The sequence below is a fragment of the Somniosus microcephalus genome, chromosome 24 (assembly GCF_052327205.1).
Source record: "Somniosus microcephalus isolate GS21.2 chromosome 24, FLI_Smic_1.0, whole genome shotgun sequence".
NCBI classification, from domain to species: domain Eukaryota; kingdom Metazoa; phylum Chordata; class Chondrichthyes; order Squaliformes; family Somniosidae; genus Somniosus; species Somniosus microcephalus.
The window spans coordinates 43,053,802-43,074,242 of record NC_141010.1 but is presented as its reverse complement, the minus strand read 5'-3'; the positions used below and the strand labels follow the sequence as shown (position 1 = coordinate 43,074,242).

Here is a 20,441-nt window from a genome sequence, read left to right as displayed (position 1 = left end):
CAGCTGAAGCTCAGTGGTAGCACTCGCACTAGTGAGTCAAAATGTTGTGGGTTCAAGCTACCCCACTCCAAAGACTTGAGTACATAATCCAGGCTAACACTTCAGTTTAGGTCTGAGGGAAGTGCTGGCTTGTTGCAAGGGCCATTTTTCAGGCGACACATTCAACCGAGGCTTGTCTGTCAGCTCTGGTGGGTGTAAAAGATCTCATGGCATTATTTGAAGAAGGTCAAGGGAGCTCAGCCCTGGTCCTGGGTTACATTTATCCCTAAACCAACACTAAAATTGCTGTTTCACTTTTCTCACTGCAGTTTGCGCTGACTCTATCACCGAAATAAGCAATCTGCAGCTTCATCACCACAAGGATTGACTGTTGGTGAAAAGTGGCTCTGAAGCAGCATTATTGTTAATGAACACAGAGCAACTGTGGAGAAAGAGATTTTTAATTATTGAGCCTAAATGGTAACGAGGGGGCACCTGGATTTGAACCAGGGACCTCTTGATCTGCAGTCAAATGCTCTACCACTGAGCTATACCCCCAGAGCCCTATTGGCAGCTTTCTGCTTCACATCAAAATGTTGCATAGCGCAGGACACCATGAGGGATAGGAAGATGACGGGGTCATGTCAAAGAAATATTAGATAAAGCTAACCATTGCTTTAAAGAGACTCCTCACCCTTCTTTCAAAATTGGCGAGAAATTTTATGCAGAGTTATTTTTCAGGTGTTCAAAATCATGGAAGTTTTTTATTGTGCAAATTAAGCTGTTTCTAGTGGCAGAAGGGCCAGTAACCGGAGGACACAGATTTACGGTGATTGACAAGGGAAAAAAAGGCAACATGTGGAGACATTTTTTTACACAGCAAGTTGTTGTGGTCTGGAATACACTGTTTGCAAGGGTGGTGGAAGCAGATTCAATGGTAACTTTCAAAAAGGAATTGGATAAATCCTTGAAGGGGAAACATCTACAGGGCTATGGGGTAAGGGAAGTGGAGTGGGATTAATTGAACAGCTCTGCCAAACACACGGTGCAGGCACAATGGAGCTAAAGGCCTCCTTCAGTATTATATCTTTCTATCGTAACTATGGACATGGTGTAGCGGACGGCGGGTATAACTATCGTTCTCTGTGATAACATAGGAGTTCATGAGGAGATATTTATATATCAACCAGGAACTTCTATAATCTGCAGTCAAATGTTCTACCACTGAGCTATAGCCCTCTCACAAGCCAATGTCCCATGAACTTCGCAACCGAATGATCCAACCGAGAATGCCCTGAGATTTACACACAAGCCCCACCCTCTCTTAATTGGGGCACATTTGCAGCCCAGCCGGATATTCACCCGCTCCATGCCCACGGCCTCATTCCTGGCACCAGGTCATTAAAATATGGGGGAAGGTCTCGCTGGTCTGTGCGCAGGATTAATGCCCATCTGGGGACAGGATTCTGCTGTGGGAAAAAGAGGTGGGTAGTGCACTGCCAGTGGAAACTTTTGCAAATATTTAAAAATCTCCCACTTTTCTTGGTGCACGACCTCGCTCTGAGAATGTTTGCTCAGGCTGCTCGCCCTATTCATCAGCTGAAGCTCAGTGGTAGCACTCGCACTAGTGAGTCAAAATGTTGTGGGTTCAAGCTACCCCACTCCAAAGACTTGAGTACATAATCCAGGCTAACACTTCAGTTTAGGTCTGAGGGAAGTGCTGGCTTGTTGCAAGGGCCATTTTTCAGGCGACACATTCAACCGAGGCTTGTCTGTCAGCTCTGGTGGGTGTAAAAGATCTCATGGCATTATTTGAAGAAGGTCAAGGGAGCTCAGCCATGGTCCTGGGTTACATTTATCCCTAAACCAACACTAAAATTGCTGTTTCACTTTTCTCACTGCAGTTTGCGCTGACTCTATCACCGAAATAAGCAATCTACAGCTTCATCACCACAAGGATTGACTGTTGGTGAAAAGTAGCTCTGAAGCAGCATTATTGTTAATGAACACAGAGCAACTGTGGAGAAAGAGATTTTTAATTATTGAGCCTAAATGGTAACGAGGGGGCACCTGGATTTGAACCAGGGACCTCTTGATCTGCAGTCAAATGCTCTACCACTGAGCTATACCCCCAGAGCCCTATTGGCAGCTTTCTGCTTCACATCAAAATGTTGCATAGCGCAGGACACCATGAGGGATAGGAAGATGACGGGGTCATGTCAAACAAATATTAGATAAAGCTAACCATTGCTTTAAAGAGACTCCTCACCCTTCTTTCAAAATTGGCGAGAAATTTTATGCAGAGTTATTTTTCAGCTGTTCAAAATCATGGAAGTTTTTTATTGTGCAAATTAAGCTGTTTCTAGTGGCAGAAGGGCCAGTAACCGGAGGACACAGATTTACGGTGATTGACAAGGGAAAAAAAGGCAACATGTGGAGACATTTTTTTACACAGCAAGTTGTTGTGGTCTGGAATACACTGTTTGCAAGGGTGGTGGAAGCAGATTCAATGGTAACTTTCAAAAAGGAATTGGATAAATCCTTGAAGGGGAAACATCTACAGGGCTATGGGGTAAGGGAAGTGGAGTGGGATTAATTGAACAGCTCTGCCAAACACACGGTGCAGGCACAATGGAGCTAAAGGCCTCCTTCAGTATTATATCTTTCTATCGTAACTATGGACATGGTGTAGCGGACGGCGGGTATAACTATCGTTCTCTGTGATAACATAGGAGTTCATGAGGAGATATTTATATATCAACCAGGAACTTCTATAATCTGCAGTCAAATGTTCTACCACTGAGCTATAGCCCTCTCACAAGCCAATGTCCCATGAACTTCGCAACCGAATGATCCAACCGAGAATGCCCTGAGATTTACACACAAGCCCCACCCTCTCTTAATTGGGGCACATTTGCAGCCCAGCCGGATATTCACCCGCTCCATGCCCACGGCCTCATTCCTGGCACCAGGTCATTAAAATATGGGGGAAGGTCTCGCTGGTCTGTGCGCAGGATTAATGCCCATCTGGGGACAGGATTCTGCTGTGGGAAAAAGAGGTGGGTAGTGCACTGCCAGTGGAAACTTTTGCAAATATTTAAAAATCTCCCACTTTTCTTGGTGCACGACCTCGCTCTGAGAATGTTTGCTCAGGCTGCTCGCCCTATTCATCAGCTGAAGCTCAGTGGTAGCACTCGCACTAGTGAGTCAAAATGTTGTGGGTTCAAGCTACCCCACTCCAAAGACTTGAGTACATAATCCAGGCTAACACTTCAGTTTAGGTCTGAGGGAAGTGCTGGCTTGTTGCAAGGGCCATTTTTCAGGCGACACATTCAACCGAGGCTTGTCTGTCAGCTCTGGTGGGTGTGAAAGATCTCATGGCATTATTTGAAGAAGGTCAAGGGAGCTCAGCCATGGTCCTGGGTTACATTTATCCCTAAACCAACACAAAAATTGCTGTTTCACTTTTCTCACTGCAGTTTGCACTGACTCTATCACCGAAATAAGCAATCTACAGCTTCATCACCACAAGAATTGACTGTTGGTGAAAAGTAGCTCTCATGCAGCATTATTGTTAATAAACACAGAGCAACTGTGGAGAAAGAGATTTTTAATTATTGAGCCTAAATGGTAACGAGGGGGCACCTGGATTTGAACCAGGGACCTCTTGATCTGCAGTCAAATGCTCTACCACTGAGCTATACCCCCAGAGCCCTATTGCCAGCTTTCTGCTTCACATCAAAATGTTGCATAGCGCAGGACACCATGAGGGATAGGAAGATGACGGGGTCATGTCAAACAAATATTAGATAAAGCTAACCATTGCTTTAAAGAGACTCCTCACCTTTCTTTCAAAATTGGCAAGAAATTTTATGCAGAGTTATTTTTCAGCTGTTCAAAATCATGCAAGTTTTTTATTGTGCAAATTAAGCTGTTTCTAGTGGCAGAAGGGCCAGTAACCAGAGGACACAGATTTACGGTGATTGACAAGGGAAAAAAAGGCAACATGTGGAGACATTTTTTTACACAGCGAGTTGTTGTGGTCTGGAATGCACTGTTTGCAAGGGTGGTGGAAGCAGATTCAATGGTAACTTTCAAAAAGGAATTGGATAAATCCTTGAAGGGGAAACATCTACAGGGCTATGGGGTAAGGGAAGTGGAGTGGGATTAATTGAACAGCTCTGCCAAACACACGGTGCAGGCACAATGGAGCTAAAGGCCTCCTTCAGTATTATATCTTTCTATCGTAACTATGGACATGGTGTAGCGGACGGCGGGTATAACTATCGTTCTCTGTGATAACATAGGAGTTCATGAGGAGATATTTATATATCAACCAGGAACTTCTATAATCTGCAGTCAAATGTTCTACCACTGAGCTATAGCCCTCTCACAAGCCAATGTCCCATGAACTTCGCAACCGAATGATCCAACCGAGAATGCCCTGAGATTTACACACAAGCCCCACCCTCTCTTAATTGGGGCACATTTGCAGCCCAGCCGGATATTCACCCGCTCCATGCCCACGGCCTCATTCCTGGCACCAGGTCATTAAAATATGGGGGAAGGTCTCGCTGGTCTGTGCGCAGGATTAATGCCCATCTGGGGACAGGATTCTGCTGTGGGAAAAAGAGGTGGGTAGTGCACTGCCAGTGGAAACTTTTGCAAATATTTAAAAATCTCCCACTTTTCTTGGTGCACGACCTCGCTCTGAGAATGTTTGCTCAGGCTGCTCGCCCTATTCATCAGCTGAAGCTCAGTGGTAGCACTCGCACTAGTGAGTCAAAATGTTGTGGGTTCAAGCTACCCCACTCCAAAGACTTGAGTACATAATCCAGGCTAACACTTCAGTTTAGGTCTGAGGGAAGTGCTGGCTTGTTGCAAGGGCCATTTTTCAGGCGACACATTCAACCGAGGCTTGTCTGTCAGCTCTGGTGGGTGTGAAAGATCTCATGGCATTATTTGAAGAAGGTCAAGGGAGCTCAGCCATGGTCCTGGGTTACATTTATCCCTAAACCAACACAAAAATTGCTGTTTCACTTTTCTCACTGCAGTTTGCACTGACTCTATCACCGAAATAAGCAATCTACAGCTTCATCACCACAAGGATTGACTGTTGGTGAAAAGTAGCTCTGAAGCAGCATTATTGTTAATAAACACAGAGCAACTGTGGAGAAAGAGATTTTTAATTATTGAGCCTAAATGGTAACGAGGGGGCACCTGGATTTGAACCAGGGACCTCTTGATCTGCAGTCAAATGCTCTACCACTGAGCTATACCCCCAGAGCCCTATTGGCAGCTTTCTGCTTCACATCAAAATGTTGCATAGCGCAGGACACCATGAGGGATAGGAAGATGACGGGGTCATGTCAAACAAATATTAGATAAAGCTAACCATTGCTTTAAAGAGACTCCTCACCTTTCTTTCAAAATTGGCAAGAAATTTTATGCAGAGTTATTTTTCAGCTGTTCAAAATCATGCAAGTTTTTTATTGTGCAAATTAAGCTGTTTCTAGTGGCAGAAGGGCCAGTAACCAGAGGACACAGATTTACGGTGATTGACAAGGGAAAAAAAGGCAACATGTGGAGACATTTTTTTACACAGCGAGTTGTTGTGGTCTGGAATGCACTGTTTGCAAGGGTGGTGGAAGCAGATTCAATGGTAACTTTCAAAAAGGAATTGGATAAATCCTTGAAGGGGAAACATCTACAGGGCTATGGGGTAAGGGAAGTGGAGTGGGATTAATTGAACAGCTCTGCCAAACACACGGTGCAGGCACAATGGAGCTAAAGGCCTCCTTCAGTATTATATCTTTCTATCGTAACTATGGACATGGTGTAGCGGACGGCGGGTATAACTATCGTTCTCTGTGATAACATAGGAGTTCATGAGGAGATATTTATATATCAACCAGGAACTTCTATAATCTGCAGTCAAATGTTCTACCACTGAGCTATAGCCCTCTCACAAGCCAATGTCCCATGAACTTCGCAACCGAATGATCCAACCGAGAATGCCCTGAGATTTACACACAAGCCCCACCCTCTCTTAATTGGGGCACATTTGCAGCCCAGCCGGATATTCACCCGCTCCTGAGGTGCCCCGCTCCATGCCCACGGCCTCATTCCTGGCACCAGGTCATTAAAATATGGGGGAAGGTCTCGCTGGTCTGTGCGCAGGATTAATGCCCATCTGGGGACAGGATTCTGCTGTGGGAAAAAGAGGTGGGTAGTGCACTGCCAGTGGAAACTTTTGCAAATATTTAAAAATCTCCCACTTTTCTTGGTGCACGACCTCGCTCTGAGAATGTTTGCTCAGGCTGCTCGCCCTATTCATCAGCTGAAGCTCAGTGGTAGCACTCGCACTAGTGAGTCAAAATGTTGTGGGTTCAAGCTACCCCACTCCAAAGACTTGAGTACATAATCCAGGCTAACACTTCAGTTTAGGTCTGAGGGAAGTGCTGGCTTGTTGCAAGGGCCATTTTTCAGGCGACACATTCAACCGAGGCTTGTCTGTCAGCTCTGGTGGGTGTAAAAGATCTCATGGCATTATTTGAAGAAGGTCAAGGGAGCTCAGCCATGGTCCTGGGTTACATTTATCCCTAAACCAACACTAAAATTGCTGTTTCACTTTTCTCACTGCAGTTTGCGCTGACTCTATCACCGAAATAAGCAATCTACAGCTTCATCACCACAAGGATTGACTGTTGGTGAAAAGTAGCTCTGAAGCAGCATTATTGTTAATGAACACAGAGCAACTGTGGAGAAAGAGATTTTTAATTATTGAGCCTAAATGGTAACGAGGGGGCACCTGGATTTGAACCAGGGACCTCTTGATCTGCAGTCAAATGCTCTACCACTGAGCTATACCCCCAGAGCCCTATTGGCAGCTTTCTGCTTCACATCAAAATGTTGCATAGCGCAGGACACCATGAGGGATAGGAAGATGACGGGGTCATGTCAAACAAATATTAGATAAAGCTAACCATTGCTTTAAAGAGACTCCTCACCCTTCTTTCAAAATTGGCGAGAAATTTTATGCAGAGTTATTTTTCAGCTGTTCAAAATCATGGAAGTTTTTTATTGTGCAAATTAAGCTGTTTCTAGTGGCAGAAGGGCCAGTAACCGGAGGACACAGATTTACGGTGATTGACAAGGGAAAAAAAGGCAACATGTGGAGACATTTTTTTACACAGCAAGTTGTTGTGGTCTGGAATACACTGTTTGCAAGGGTGGTGGAAGCAGATTCAATGGTAACTTTCAAAAAGGAATTGGATAAATCCTTGAAGGGGAAACATCTACAGGGCTATGGGGTAAGGGAAGTGGAGTGGGATTAATTGAACAGCTCTGCCAAACACACGGTGCAGGCACAATGGAGCTAAAGGCCTCCTTCAGTATTATATCTTTCTATCGTAACTATGGACATGGTGTAGCGGACGGCGGGTATAACTATCGTTCTCTGTGATAACATAGGAGTTCATGAGGAGATATTTATATATCAACCAGGAACTTCTATAATCTGCAGTCAAATGTTCTACCACTGAGCTATAGCCCTCTCACAAGCCAATGTCCCATGAACTTCGCAACCGAATGATCCAACCGAGAATGCCCTGAGATTTACACACAAGCCCCACCCTCTCTTAATTGGGGCACATTTGCAGCCCAGCCGGATATTCACCCGCTCCATGCCCACGGCCTCATTCCTGGCACCAGGTCATTAAAATATGGGGGAAGGTCTCGCTGGTCTGTGCGCAGGATTAATGCCCATCTGGGGACAGGATTCTGCTGTGGGAAAAAGAGGTGGGTAGTGCACTGCCAGTGGAAACTTTTGCAAATATTTAAAAATCTCCCACTTTTCTTGGTGCACGACCTCGCTCTGAGAATGTTTGCTCAGGCTGCTCGCCCTATTCATCAGCTGAAGCTCAGTGGTAGCACTCGCACTAGTGAGTCAAAATGTTGTGGGTTCAAGCTACCCCACTCCAAAGACTTGAGTACATAATCCAGGCTAACACTTCAGTTTAGGTCTGAGGGAAGTGCTGGCTTGTTGCAAGGGCCATTTTTCAGGCGACACATTCAACCGAGGCTTGTCTGTCAGCTCTGGTGGGTGTAAAAGATCTCATGGCATTATTTGAAGAAGGTCAAGGGAGCTCAGCCATGGTCCTGGGTTACATTTATCCCTAAACCAACACTAAAATTGCTGTTTCACTTTTCTCACTGCAGTTTGCGCTGACTCTATCACCGAAATAAGCAATCTACAGCTTCATCACCACAAGGATTGACTGTTGGTGAAAAGTAGCTCTGAAGCAGCATTATTGTTAATGAACACAGAGCAACTGTGGAGAAAGAGATTTTTAATTATTGAGCCTAAATGGTAACGAGGGGGCACCTGGATTTGAACCAGGGACCTCTTGATCTGCAGTCAAATGCTCTACCACTGAGCTATACCCCCAGAGCCCTATTGGCAGCTTTCTGCTTCACATCAAAATGTTGCATAGCGCAGGACACCATGAGGGATAGGAAGATGACGGGGTCATGTCAAACAAATATTAGATAAAGCTAACCATTGCTTTAAAGAGACTCCTCACCCTTCTTTCAAAATTGGCGAGAAATTTTATGCAGAGTTATTTTTCAGCTGTTCAAAATCATGGAAGTTTTTTATTGTGCAAATTAAGCTGTTTCTAGTGGCAGAAGGGCCAGTAACCGGAGGACACAGATTTACGGTGATTGACAAGGGAAAAAAAGGCAACATGTGGAGACATTTTTTTACACAGCAAGTTGTTGTGGTCTGGAATACACTGTTTGCAAGGGTGGTGGAAGCAGATTCAATGGTAACTTTCAAAAAGGAATTGGATAAATCCTTGAAGGGGAAACATCTACAGGGCTATGGGGTAAGGGAAGTGGAGTGGGATTAATTGAACAGCTCTGCCAAACACACGGTGCAGGCACAATGGAGCTAAAGGCCTCCTTCAGTATTATATCTTTCTATCGTAACTATGGACATGGTGTAGCGGACGGCGGGTATAACTATCGTTCTCTGCGATAACATAGGAGTTCATGAGGAGATATTTATATATCAACCAGGAACTTCTATAATCTGCAGTCAAATGTTCTACCACTGAGCTATAGCCCTCTCACAAGCCAATGTCCCATGAACTTCGCAACCGAATGATCCAACCGAGAATGCCCTGAGATTTACACACAAGCCCCACCCTCTCTTAATTGGGGCACATTTGCAGCCCAGCCGGATATTCACCCGCTCCTGAGGTGCCCCGCTCCATGCCCACGGCCTCATTCCTGGCACCAGGTCATTAAAATATGGGGGAAGGTCTCGCTGGTCTGTGCGCAGGATTAATGCCCATCTGGGGACAGGATTCTGCTGTGGGAAAAAGAGGTGGGTAGTGCACTGCCAGTGGAAACTTTTGCAAATATTTAAAAATCTCCCACTTTTCTTGGTGCACGACCTCGCTCTGAGAATGTTTGCTCAGGCTGCTCGCCCTATTCATCAGCTGAAGCTCAGTGGTAGCACTCGCACTAGTGAGTCAAAATGTTGTGGGTTCAAGCTACCCCACTCCAAAGACTTGAGTACATAATCCAGGCTATCACTTCAGTTTAGGTCTGAGGGAAGTGCTGGCTTGTTGCAAGGGCCATTTTTCAGGCGACACATTCAACCAAGGCTTGTCTGTCAGCTCTGGTGGGTGTAAAAGATCTCATGGCATTATTTGAAGAAGGTCAAGGGAGCTCAGCCATGGTCCTGGGTTACATTTATCCCTAAACCAACACTAAAATTGCTGTTTCACTTTTCACACTGCAGTTTGCGCTGACTCTATCACCGAAATAAGCAATCTACAGCTTCATCACCACAAGGATTGACTGTTGGTGAAAAGTAGCATTATTGTTAATGAACACAGAGCAACTGTGGAGAAAGAGATTTTTAATTATTGAGCCTAAATGGTAACGAGGGGGCACCTGGATTTGAACCAGGGACCTCTTGATCTGCAGTCAAATGCTCTACCACTGAGCTATACCCCCAGAGCCCTATTGGCAGCTTTCTGCTTCACATCAAAATGTTGCATAGCGCAGGACACCATGAGGGATAGGAAGATGACGGGGTCATGTCAAACAAATATTAGATAAAGCTAACCATTGCTTTAAAGAGACTCCTCACCCTTCTTTCAAAATTGGCGAGAAATTTTATGCAGAGTTATTTTTCAGCTGTTCAAAATCATGGAAGTTTTTTATTGTGCAAATTAAGCTGTTTCTAGTGGCAGAAGGGCCAGTAACCGGAGGACACAGATTTACGGTGATTGACAAGGGAAAAAAAGGCAACATGTGGAGACATTTTTTTACACAGCAAGTTGTTGTGGTCTGGAATACACTGTTTGCAAGGGTGGTGGAAGCAGATTCAATGGTAACTTTCAAAAAGGAATTGGATAAATCCTTGAAGGGGAAACATCTACAGGGCTATGGGGTAAGGGAAGTGGAGTGGGATTAATTGAACAGCTCTGCCAAACACACGGTGCAGGCACAATGGAGCTAAAGGCCTCCTTCAGTATTATATCTTTCTATCGTAACTATGGACATGGTGTAGCGGACGGCGGGTATAACTATCGTTCTCTGTGATAACATAGGAGTTCATGAGGAGATATTTATATATCAACCAGGAACTTCTATAATCTGCAGTCAAATGTTCTACCACTGAGCTATAGCCCTCTCACAAGCCAATGTCCCATGAACTTCGCAACCGAATGATCCAACCGAGAATGCCCTGAGATTTACACACAAGCCCCACCCTCTCTTAATTGGGGCACATTTGCAGCCCAGCCGGATATTCACCCGCTCCATGCCCACGGCCTCATTCCTGGCACCAGGTCATTAAAATATGGGGGAAGGTCTCGCTGGTCTGTGCGCAGGATTAATGCCCATCTGGGGACAGGATTCTGCTGTGGGAAAAAGAGGTGGGTAGTGCACTGCCAGTGGAAACTTTTGCAAATATTTAAAAATCTCCCACTTTTCTTGGTGCACGACCTCGCTCTGAGAATGTTTGCTCAGGCTGCTCGCCCTATTCATCAGCTGAAGCTCAGTGGTAGCACTCGCACTAGTGAGTCAAAATGTTGTGGGTTCAAGCTACCCCACTCCAAAGACTTGAGTACATAATCCAGGCTAACACTTCAGTTTAGGTCTGAGGGAAGTGCTGGCTTGTTGCAAGGGCCATTTTTCAGGCGACACATTCAACCGAGGCTTGTCTGTCAGCTCTGGTGGGTGTAAAAGATCTCATGGCATTATTTGAAGAAGGTCAAGGGAGCTCAGCCATGGTCCTGGGTTACATTTATCCCTAAACCAACACAAAAATTGCTGTTTCACTTTTCTCACTGCAGTTTGCACTGACTCTATCACCGAAATAAGCAATCTACAGCTTCATCACCACAAGGATTGACTGTTGGTGAAAAGTAGCTCTGAAGCAGCATTATTGTTAATAAACACAGAGCAACTGTGGAGAAAGAGATTTTTAATTATTGAGCCTAAATGGTAACGAGGGGGCACCTGGATTTGAACCAGGGACCTCTTGATCTGCAGTCAAATGCTCTACCACTGAGCTATACCCCCAGAGCCCTATTGGCAGCTTTCTGCTTCACATCAAAATGTTGCATAGCGCAGGACACCATGAGGGATAGGAAGATGACGGGGTCATGTCAAACAAATATTAGATAAAGCTAACCATTGCTTTAAAGAGACTCCTCACCTTTCTTTCAAAATTGGCAAGAAATTTTATGCAGAGTTATTTTTCAGCTGTTCAAAATCATGCAAGTTTTTTATTGTGCAAATTAAGCTGTTTCTAGTGGCAGAAGGGCCAGTAACCAGAGGACACAGATTTATGGTGATTGACAAGGGAAAAAAAGGCAACATGTGGAGACATTTTTTTACACAGCGAGTTGTTGTGGTCTGGAATGCACTGTTTGCAAGGGTGGTGGAAGCAGATTCAATGGTAACTTTCAAAAAGGAATTGGATAAATCCTTGAAGGGGAAACATCTACAGGGCTATGGGGTAAGGGAAGTGGAGTGGGATTAATTGAACAGCTCTGCCAAACACACGGTGCAGGCACAATGGAGCTAAAGGCCTCCTTCAGTATTATATCTTTCTATCGTAACTATGGACATGGTGTAGCGGACGGCGGGTATAACTATCGTTCTCTGTGATAACATAGGAGTTCATGAGGAGATATTTATATATCAACCAGGAACTTCTATAATCTGCAGTCAAATGTTCTACCACTGAGCTATAGCCCTCTCACAAGCCAATGTCCCATGAACTTCGCAACCGAATGATCCAACCGAGAATGCCCTGAGATTTACACACAAGCCCCACCCTCTCTTAATTGGGGCACATTTGCAGCCCAGCCGGATATTCACCCGCTCCTGAGGTGCCCCGCTCCATGCCCACGGCCTCATTCCTGGCACCAGGTCATTAAAATATGGGGGAAGGTCTCGCTGGTCTGTGCGCAGGATTAATGCCCATCTGGGGACAGGATTCTGCTGTGGGAAAAAGAGGTGGGTAGTGCACTGCCAGTGGAAACTTTTGCAAATATTTAAAAATCTCCCACTTTTCTTGGTGCACGACCTCGCTCTGAGAATGTTTGCTCAGGCTGCTCGCCCTATTCATCAGCTGAAGCTCAGTGGTAGCACTCGCACTAGTGAGTCAAAATGTTGTGGGTTCAAGCTACCCCACTCCAAAGACTTGAGTACATAATCCAGGCTAACACTTCAGTTTAGGTCTGAGGGAAGTGCTGGCTTGTTGCAAGGGCCATTTTTCAGGCGACACATTCAACCGAGGCTTGTCTGTCAGCTCTGGTGGGTGTAAAAGATCTCATGGCATTATTTGAAGAAGGTCAAGGGAGCTCAGCCATGGTCCTGGGTTACATTTATCCCTAAACCAACACTAAAATTGCTGTTTCACTTTTCTCACTGCAGTTTGCGCTGACTCTATCACCGAAATAAGCAATCTACAGCTTCATCACCACAAGGATTGACTGTTGGTGAAAAGTAGCTCTGAAGCAGCATTATTGTTAATGAACACAGAGCAACTGTGGAGAAAGAGATTTTTAATTATTGAGCCTAAATGGTAACGAGGGGGCACCTGGATTTGAACCAGGGACCTCTTGATCTGCAGTCAAATGCTCTACCACTGAGCTATACCCCCAGAGCCCTATTGGCAGCTTTCTGCTTCACATCAAAATGTTGCATAGCGCAGGACACCATGAGGGATAGGAAGATGACGGGGTCATGTCAAACAAATATTAGATAAAGCTAACCATTGCTTTAAAGAGACTCCTCACCCTTCTTTCAAAATTGGCGAGAAATTTTATGCAGAGTTATTTTTCAGCTGTTCAAAATCATGGAAGTTTTTTATTGTGCAAATTAAGCTGTTTCTAGTGGCAGAAGGGCCAGTAACCGGAGGACACAGATTTACGGTGATTGACGAGGGAAAAAAAGGCAACATGTGGAGACATTTTTTTACACAGCAAGTTGTTGTGGTCTGGAATACACTGTTTGCAAGGGTGGTGGAAGCAGATTCAATGGTAACTTTCAAAAAGGAATTGGATAAATCCTTGAAGGGGAAACATCTACAGGGCTATGGGGTAAGGGAAGTGGAGTGGGATTAATTGAACAGCTCTGCCAAACACACGGTGCAGGCACAATGGAGCTAAAGGCCTCCTTCAGTATTATATCTTTCTATCGTAACTATGGACATGGTGTAGCGGACGGCGGGTATAACTATCGTTCTCTGTGATAACATAGGAGTTCATGAGGAGATATTTATATATCAACCAGGAACTTCTATAATCTGCAGTCAAATGTTCTACCACTGAGCTATAGCCCTCTCACAAGCCAATGTCCCATGAACTTCGCAACCGAATGATCCAACCGAGAATGCCCTGAGATTTACACACAAGCCCCACCCTCTCTTAATTGGGGCACATTTGCAGCCCAGCCGGATATTCACCCGCTCCTGAGGTGCCCCGCTCCATGCCCACGGCCTCATTCCTGGCACCAGGTCATTAAAATATGGGGGAAGGTCTCGCTGGTCTGTGCGCAGGATTAATGCCCATCTGGGGACAGGATTCTGCTGTGGGAAAAAGAGGTGGGTAGTGCACTGCCAGTGGAAACTTTTGCAAATATTTAAAAATCTCCCACTTTTCTTGGTGCACGACCTCGCTCTGAGAATGTTTGCTCAGGCTGCTCGCCCTATTCATCAGCTGAAGCTCAGTGGTAGCACTCGCACTAGTGAGTCAAAATGTTGTGGGTTCAAGCTACCCCACTCCAAAGACTTGAGTACATAATCCAGGCTAACACTTCAGTTTAGGTCTGAGGGAAGTGCTGGCTTGTTGCAAGGGCCATTTTTCAGGCGACACATTCAACCGAGGCTTGTCTGTCAGCTCTGGTGGGTGTAAAAGATCTCATGGCATTATTTGAAGAAGGTCAAGGGAGCTCAGCCATGGTCCTGGGTTACATTTATCCCTAAACCAACACTAAAATTGCTGTTTCACTTTTCTCACTGCAGTTTGCGCTGACTCTATCACCGAAATAAGCAATCTACAGCTTCATCACCACAAGGATTGACTGTTGGTGAAAAGTAGCTCTGAAGCAGCATTATTGTTAATGAACACAGAGCAACTGTGGAGAAAGAGATTTTTAATTATTGAGCCTAAATGGTAACGAGGGGGCACCTGGATTTGAACCAGGGACCTCTTGATCTGCAGTCAAATGCTCTACCACTGAGCTATACCCCCAGAGCCCTATTGGCAGCTTTCTGCTTCACATCAAAATGTTGCATAGCGCAGGACACCATGAGGGATAGGAAGATGACGGGGTCATGTCAAACAAATATTAGATAAAGCTAACCATTGCTTTAAAGAGACTCCTCACCCTTCTTTCAAAATTGGCGAGAAATTTTATGCAGAGTTATTTTTCAGCTGTTCAAAATCATGGAAGTTTTTTATTGTGCAAATTAAGCTGTTTCTAGTGGCAGAAGGGCCAGTAACCGGAGGACACAGATTTACGGTGATTGACGAGGGAAAAAAAGGCAACATGTGGAGACATTTTTTTACACAGCAAGTTGTTGTGGTCTGGAATACACTGTTTGCAAGGGTGGTGGAAGCAGATTCAATGGTAACTTTCAAAAAGGAATTGGATAAATCCTTGAAGGGGAAACATCTACAGGGCTATGGGGTAAGGGAAGTGGAGTGGGATTAATTGAACAGCTCTGCCAAACACACGGTGCAGGCACAATGGAGCTAAAGGCCTCCTTCAGTATTATATCTTTCTATCGTAACTATGGACATGGTGTAGCGGACGGCGGGTATAACTATCGTTCTCTGTGATAACATAGGAGTTCATGAGGAGATATTTATATATCAACCAGGAACTTCTATAATCTGCAGTCAAATGTTCTACCACTGAGCTATAGCCCTCTCACAAGCCAATGTCCCATGAACTTCGCAACCGAATGATCCAACCGAGAATGCCCTGAGATTTACACACAAGCCCCACCCTCTCTTAATTGGGGCACATTTGCAGCCCAGCCGGATATTCACCCGCTCCTGAGGTGCCCCGCTCCATGCCCACGGCCTCATTCCTGGCACCAGGTCATTAACATATGGGGGAAGGTCTCGCTGGTTTGTGCGCAGGATTAATGCCCATCTGGGGACAGGATTCTGCTGTGGGAAAAAGAGGTGGGTAGTGCACTGCCAGTGGAAACTTTTGCAAATATTTAAAAATCTCCCACTTTTCTTGGTGCACGACCTCGCTCTGAGAATGTTTGCTCAGGCTGCTCGCCCTATTCATCAGCTGAAGCTCAGTGGTAGCACTCGCACTAGTGAGTCAAAATGTTGTGGGTTCAAGCTACCCCACTCCAAGACTTGAGTACATAATCCAGGCTAACACTTCAGTTTAGGTCTGAGGGAAGTGCTGGCTTGTTGCAAGGGCCATTTTTCAGGCGACACATTCAACCGAGGCTTGTCTGTCAGCTCTGGTGGGTGTAAAAGATCTCATGGCATTATTTGAAGAAGGTCAAGGGAGCTCAGCCATGGTCCTGGGTTACATTTATCCCTAAACCAACACTAAAATTGCTGTTTCACTTTTCTCACTGCAGTTTGCACTGACTCTATCACCGAAATAAGCAATCTACAGCTTCATCACCACAAGGATTGACTGTTGGTGAAAAGTAGCTCTGAAGCAGCATTATTGTTAATAAACACAGAGCAACTGTGGAGAAAGAGATTTTTAATTATTGAGCCTAAATGGTAACGAGGGGGCACCTGGATTTGAACCAGGGACCTCTTGATCTGCAGTCAAATGCTCTACCACTGAGCTATACCCCCAGAGCCCTATGGGCAGCTTTCTGCTTCACATCAAAATGTTGCATAGCGCAGGACACCATGAGGGATAGGAAGATGACGGGGTTATGTCAAACAAATATTAGATAAAGCTAACCATTGCTTTAAAGAGACTCCTCACCCTTCTTTCAAAATTGGCGAGAAATTTTATGCAGAGTTATTTTTCAGCTGTTCAAAATCATGGAAGTTTTTTATTGTGCAAATTAAGCTGTTTCTAGTGGCAGAAGGGCCAGTAACCGGAGGACACAGATTTACGGTGATTGACAAGGGAAAAAAAGGCAACATGTGGAGACATTTTTTTACACAGCAAGTTGTTGTGGTCTGGAATACACTGTTTGCAAGGGTGGTGGAAGCAGATTCAATGGTAACTTTCAAAAAGGAATTGGATAAATCCTTGAAGGGGAAACATCTACAGGGCTATGGGGTAAGGGAAGTGGAGTGGGATTAATTGAACAGCTCTGCCAAACACACGGTGCAGGCACAATGGAGCTAAAGGCCTCCTTCAGTATTATATCTTTCTATCGTAACTATGGACATGGTGTAGCGGACGGCGAGTATAACTATCGTTCTCTGTGATAACATAGGAGTTCATGAGGAGATATTTATATATCAACCAGGAACTTCTATAATCTGCAGTCAAATGTTCTACCACTGAGCTATAGCCCTCTCACAAGCCAATGTCCCATGAACTTCGCAACCGAATGATCCAACCGAGAATGCCCTGAGATTTACACACAAGCCCCACCCTCTCTTAATTGGGGCACATTTGCAGCCCAGCCGGATATTCACCCGCTCCTGAGGTGCCCCGCTCCATGCCCACGGCCTCATTCCTGGCACCAGGTCATTAAAATATGGGGGAAGGTCTCGCTGGTCTGTGCGCAGCATTAATGCCCATCTGGGGACAGGATTCTGCTGTGGGAAAAAGAGGTGGGTAGTGCACTGCCAGTGGAAACTTTTGCAAATATTTAAAAATCTCCCACTTTTCTTGGTGCACGACCTCGCTCTGAGAATGTTTGCTCAGGCTGCTCGCCCTATTCATCAGCTGAAGCTCAGTGGTAGCACTCGCACTAGTGAGTCAAAATGTTGTGGGTTCAAGCTACCCCACTCCAAAGACTTGAGTACATAATCCAGGCTAACACTTCAGTTTAGGTCTGAGGGAAGTGCTGGCTTGTTGCAAGGGCCATTTTTCAGGCGACACATTCAACCGAGGCTTGTCTGTCAGCTCTGGTGGGTGTAAAAGATCTCATGGCATTATTTGAAGAAGGTCAAGGGAGCTCAGCCATGGTCCTGGGTTACATTTATCCCTAAACCAACACTAAAATTGCTGTTTCACTTTTCTCACTGCAGTTTGCGCTGACTCTATCACCGAAATAAGCAATCTGCAGCTTCATCACCACAAGGATTGACTGTTGGTGAAAAGTAGCTCTGAAGCAGCATTATTGTTAATGAACACAGAGCAACTGTGGAGAAAGAGATTTTTAATTATTGAGCCTAAATGGTAACGAGGGGGCACCTGGATTTGAACCAGGGACCTCTTGATCTGCAGTCAAATGCTCTACCACTGAGCTATACCCCCAGAGCCCTATTGGCAGCTTTCTGCTTCACATCAAAATGTTGCATAGCGCAGGACACCATGAGGGATAGGAAGATGACGGGGTTATGTCAAACAAATATTAGATAAAGCTAACCATTGCTTTAAAGAGACTCCTCACCCTTCTTTCAAAATTGGCGAGAAATTTTATGCAGAGTTATTTTTCAGCTGTTCAAAATCATGGAAGTTTTTTATTGTGCAAATTAAGCTGTTTCTAGTGGCAGAAGGGCCAGTAACCGGAGGACACAGATTTACGGTGATTGACAAGGGAAAAAAAGGCAACATGTGGAGACATTTTTTTACACAGCAAGTTGTTGTGGTCTGGAATACACTGTTTGCAAGGGTGGTGGAAGCAGATTCAATGGTAACTTTCAAAAAGGAATTGGATAAATCCTTGAAGGGGAAACATCTACAGGGCTATGGGGTAAGGGAAGTGGAGTGGGATTAATTGAACAGCTCTGCCAAACACACGGTGCAGGCACAATGGAGCTAAAGGCCTCCTTCAGTATTATATCTTTCTATCGTAACTATGGACATGGTGTAGCGGACGGCGAGTATAACTATCGTTCTCTGTGATAACATAGGAGTTCATGAGGAGATATTTATATATCAACCAGGAACTTCTATAATCTGCAGTCAAATGTTCTACCACTGAGCTATAGCCCTCTCACAAGCCAATGTCCCATGAACTTCGCAACCGAATGATCCAACCGAGAATGCCCTGAGATTTACACACAAGCCCCACCCTCTCTTAATTGGGGCACATTTGCAGCCCAGCCGGATATTCACCCGCTCCTGAGGTGCCCCGCTCCATGCCCACGGCCTCATTCCTGGCACCAGGTCATTAAAATATGGGGGAAGGTCTCGCTGGTCTGTGCGCAGCATTAATGCCCATCTGGGGACAGGATTCTGCTGTGGGAAAAAGAGGTGGGTAGTGCACTGCCAGTGGAAACTTTTGCAAATATTTAAAAATCTCCCACTTTTCTTGGTGCACGACCTCGCTCTGAGAATGTTTGCTCAGGCTGCTCGCCCTATTCATCAGCTGAAGCTCAGTGGTAGCACTCGCACTAGTGAGTCAAAATGTTGTGGGTTCAAGCTACCCCACTCCAAAGACTTGAGTACATAATCCAGGCTAACACTTCAGTTTAGGTCTGAGGGAAGTGCTGGCTTGTTGCAAGGGCCATTTTTCAGGCGACACATTCAACCGAGGCTTGTCTGTCAGCTCTGGTGGGTGTAAAAGATCTCATGGCATTATTTGAAGAAGGTCAAGGGAGCTCAGCCATGGTCCTGGGTTACATTTATCCCTAAACCAACACTAAAATTGCTGTTTCACTTTTCTCACTGCAGTTTGCGCTGACTCTATCACCGAAATAAGCAATCTGCAGCTTCATCACCACAAGGATTGACTGTTGGTGAAAAGTAGCTCTGAAGCAGCATTATTGTTAATGAACACAGAGCAACTGTGGAGAAAGAGATTTTTAATTATTGAGCCTAAATGGTAACGAGGGGGCACCTGGATTTGAACCAGGGACCTCTTGATCTGCAGTCAAATGCTCTACCACTGAGCTATACACCCAGCGACCTATTGGCACCTTTCTGCTTCACATCAAAATGTTGCATAGCGCAGGACACCATGAGGGATAGGAAGATGACGGGGTCATGTCAAACAAATATTAGATAAAGCTAACCATTGCTTTAAAGAGACTCCTCACCCTTCTTTCAAAATTGGCAAGAAATTTTATGCAGAGTTATTTTTCAGCTGTTCAAAATCATGCAAGTTTTTTATTGTGCAAATTAAGCTGTTTCTAGTGGCAGAAGGGCCAGTAATCAGAGGACACAGATTTACGGTGATTGACAAGGGAAAAAAAGGCAACATGTGGAGACATTTTTTTACACAGCGAGTTGTTGTGGTCTGGAATGCATTGTTTGCAAGGGTGGTGGAAGCAGATTCAATGGTAACTTTCAAAAAGGAATTGGATAAATCCTTGAAGGGGAAACATCTACAGGGCTATGGGGTAAGGGAAGTGGAGTGGGATTAATTGAACAGCTCTGCCAAACACACGGTGCAGGCACAATGGAGCTAAAGGCCTCCTTCAGTATTATATCTTTCTATCGTAACTATGGACATGGTGTAGCGGACGGCGGGTATAACTATCGTTCTCTGTGATAACATAGGAGTTCATGAGGAGATATTTATATATCAACCAGGAACTTCTATAATCTGCAGTCAAATGTTCTACCACTGAGCTATAGCCCTCTCACAAGCCAATGTCCCATGAACTTCGCAACCGAATGATCCAACCGAGAATGCCCTGAGATTTACACACAAGCCCCACCCTCTCTTAATTGGGGCACATTTGCAGCCCAGCCGGATATTCACCCGCTCCTGAGGTGCCCCACTCCATGCCCACGGCCTCATTCCTGGCACCAGGTCATTAACATATGGGGGAAGGTCTCGCTGGTTTGTGCGCAGGATTAAT

At 45.2% G+C, this 20,441-nt stretch overlaps 13 non-coding genes across 13 annotated transcripts; all 13 read right to left on the bottom strand.

Annotated features, from left to right (window-relative positions):
• Positions 1-465: 465 nt before the first annotated feature.
• Positions 466-537, bottom strand: trnac-gca (transfer RNA cysteine (anticodon GCA)). The gene has a single exon. It is a non-coding gene; the product is annotated as a tRNA-Cys (tRNA).
• A 1,503-nt stretch (positions 538-2,040) lies between these two features.
• On the bottom strand, positions 2,041-2,112 carry trnac-gca (transfer RNA cysteine (anticodon GCA)). Its single transcript has one exon. It is a non-coding gene; the product is annotated as a tRNA-Cys (tRNA).
• A 1,503-nt stretch (positions 2,113-3,615) lies between these two features.
• On the bottom strand, positions 3,616-3,687 carry trnac-gca (transfer RNA cysteine (anticodon GCA)). Its single transcript has one exon. It is a non-coding gene; the product is annotated as a tRNA-Cys (tRNA).
• Positions 3,688-5,190: 1,503 nt separating this feature from the next.
• Positions 5,191-5,262, bottom strand: trnac-gca (transfer RNA cysteine (anticodon GCA)). Its single transcript has one exon. It is a non-coding gene; the product is annotated as a tRNA-Cys (tRNA).
• Positions 5,263-6,781: 1,519 nt separating this feature from the next.
• trnac-gca (transfer RNA cysteine (anticodon GCA)) lies at positions 6,782-6,853 on the bottom strand. Its single transcript has one exon. It is a non-coding gene; the product is annotated as a tRNA-Cys (tRNA).
• Positions 6,854-8,356: 1,503 nt separating this feature from the next.
• Positions 8,357-8,428, bottom strand: trnac-gca (transfer RNA cysteine (anticodon GCA)). Its single transcript has one exon. It is a non-coding gene; the product is annotated as a tRNA-Cys (tRNA).
• Positions 8,429-9,936: 1,508 nt separating this feature from the next.
• trnac-gca (transfer RNA cysteine (anticodon GCA)) lies at positions 9,937-10,008 on the bottom strand. Its single transcript has one exon. It is a non-coding gene; the product is annotated as a tRNA-Cys (tRNA).
• Positions 10,009-11,511: 1,503 nt separating this feature from the next.
• Positions 11,512-11,583, bottom strand: trnac-gca (transfer RNA cysteine (anticodon GCA)). Its single transcript has one exon. It is a non-coding gene; the product is annotated as a tRNA-Cys (tRNA).
• A 1,519-nt stretch (positions 11,584-13,102) lies between these two features.
• Positions 13,103-13,174, bottom strand: trnac-gca (transfer RNA cysteine (anticodon GCA)). Its single transcript has one exon. It is a non-coding gene; the product is annotated as a tRNA-Cys (tRNA).
• A 1,519-nt stretch (positions 13,175-14,693) lies between these two features.
• Positions 14,694-14,765, bottom strand: trnac-gca (transfer RNA cysteine (anticodon GCA)). Its single transcript has one exon. It is a non-coding gene; the product is annotated as a tRNA-Cys (tRNA).
• A 1,518-nt stretch (positions 14,766-16,283) lies between these two features.
• trnac-gca (transfer RNA cysteine (anticodon GCA)) lies at positions 16,284-16,355 on the bottom strand. The gene has a single exon. It is a non-coding gene; the product is annotated as a tRNA-Cys (tRNA).
• A 1,519-nt stretch (positions 16,356-17,874) lies between these two features.
• Positions 17,875-17,946, bottom strand: trnac-gca (transfer RNA cysteine (anticodon GCA)). The gene has a single exon. It is a non-coding gene; the product is annotated as a tRNA-Cys (tRNA).
• A 1,519-nt stretch (positions 17,947-19,465) lies between these two features.
• On the bottom strand, positions 19,466-19,537 carry trnac-gca (transfer RNA cysteine (anticodon GCA)). The gene has a single exon. It is a non-coding gene; the product is annotated as a tRNA-Cys (tRNA).
• Positions 19,538-20,441: the final 904 nt, after the last annotated feature.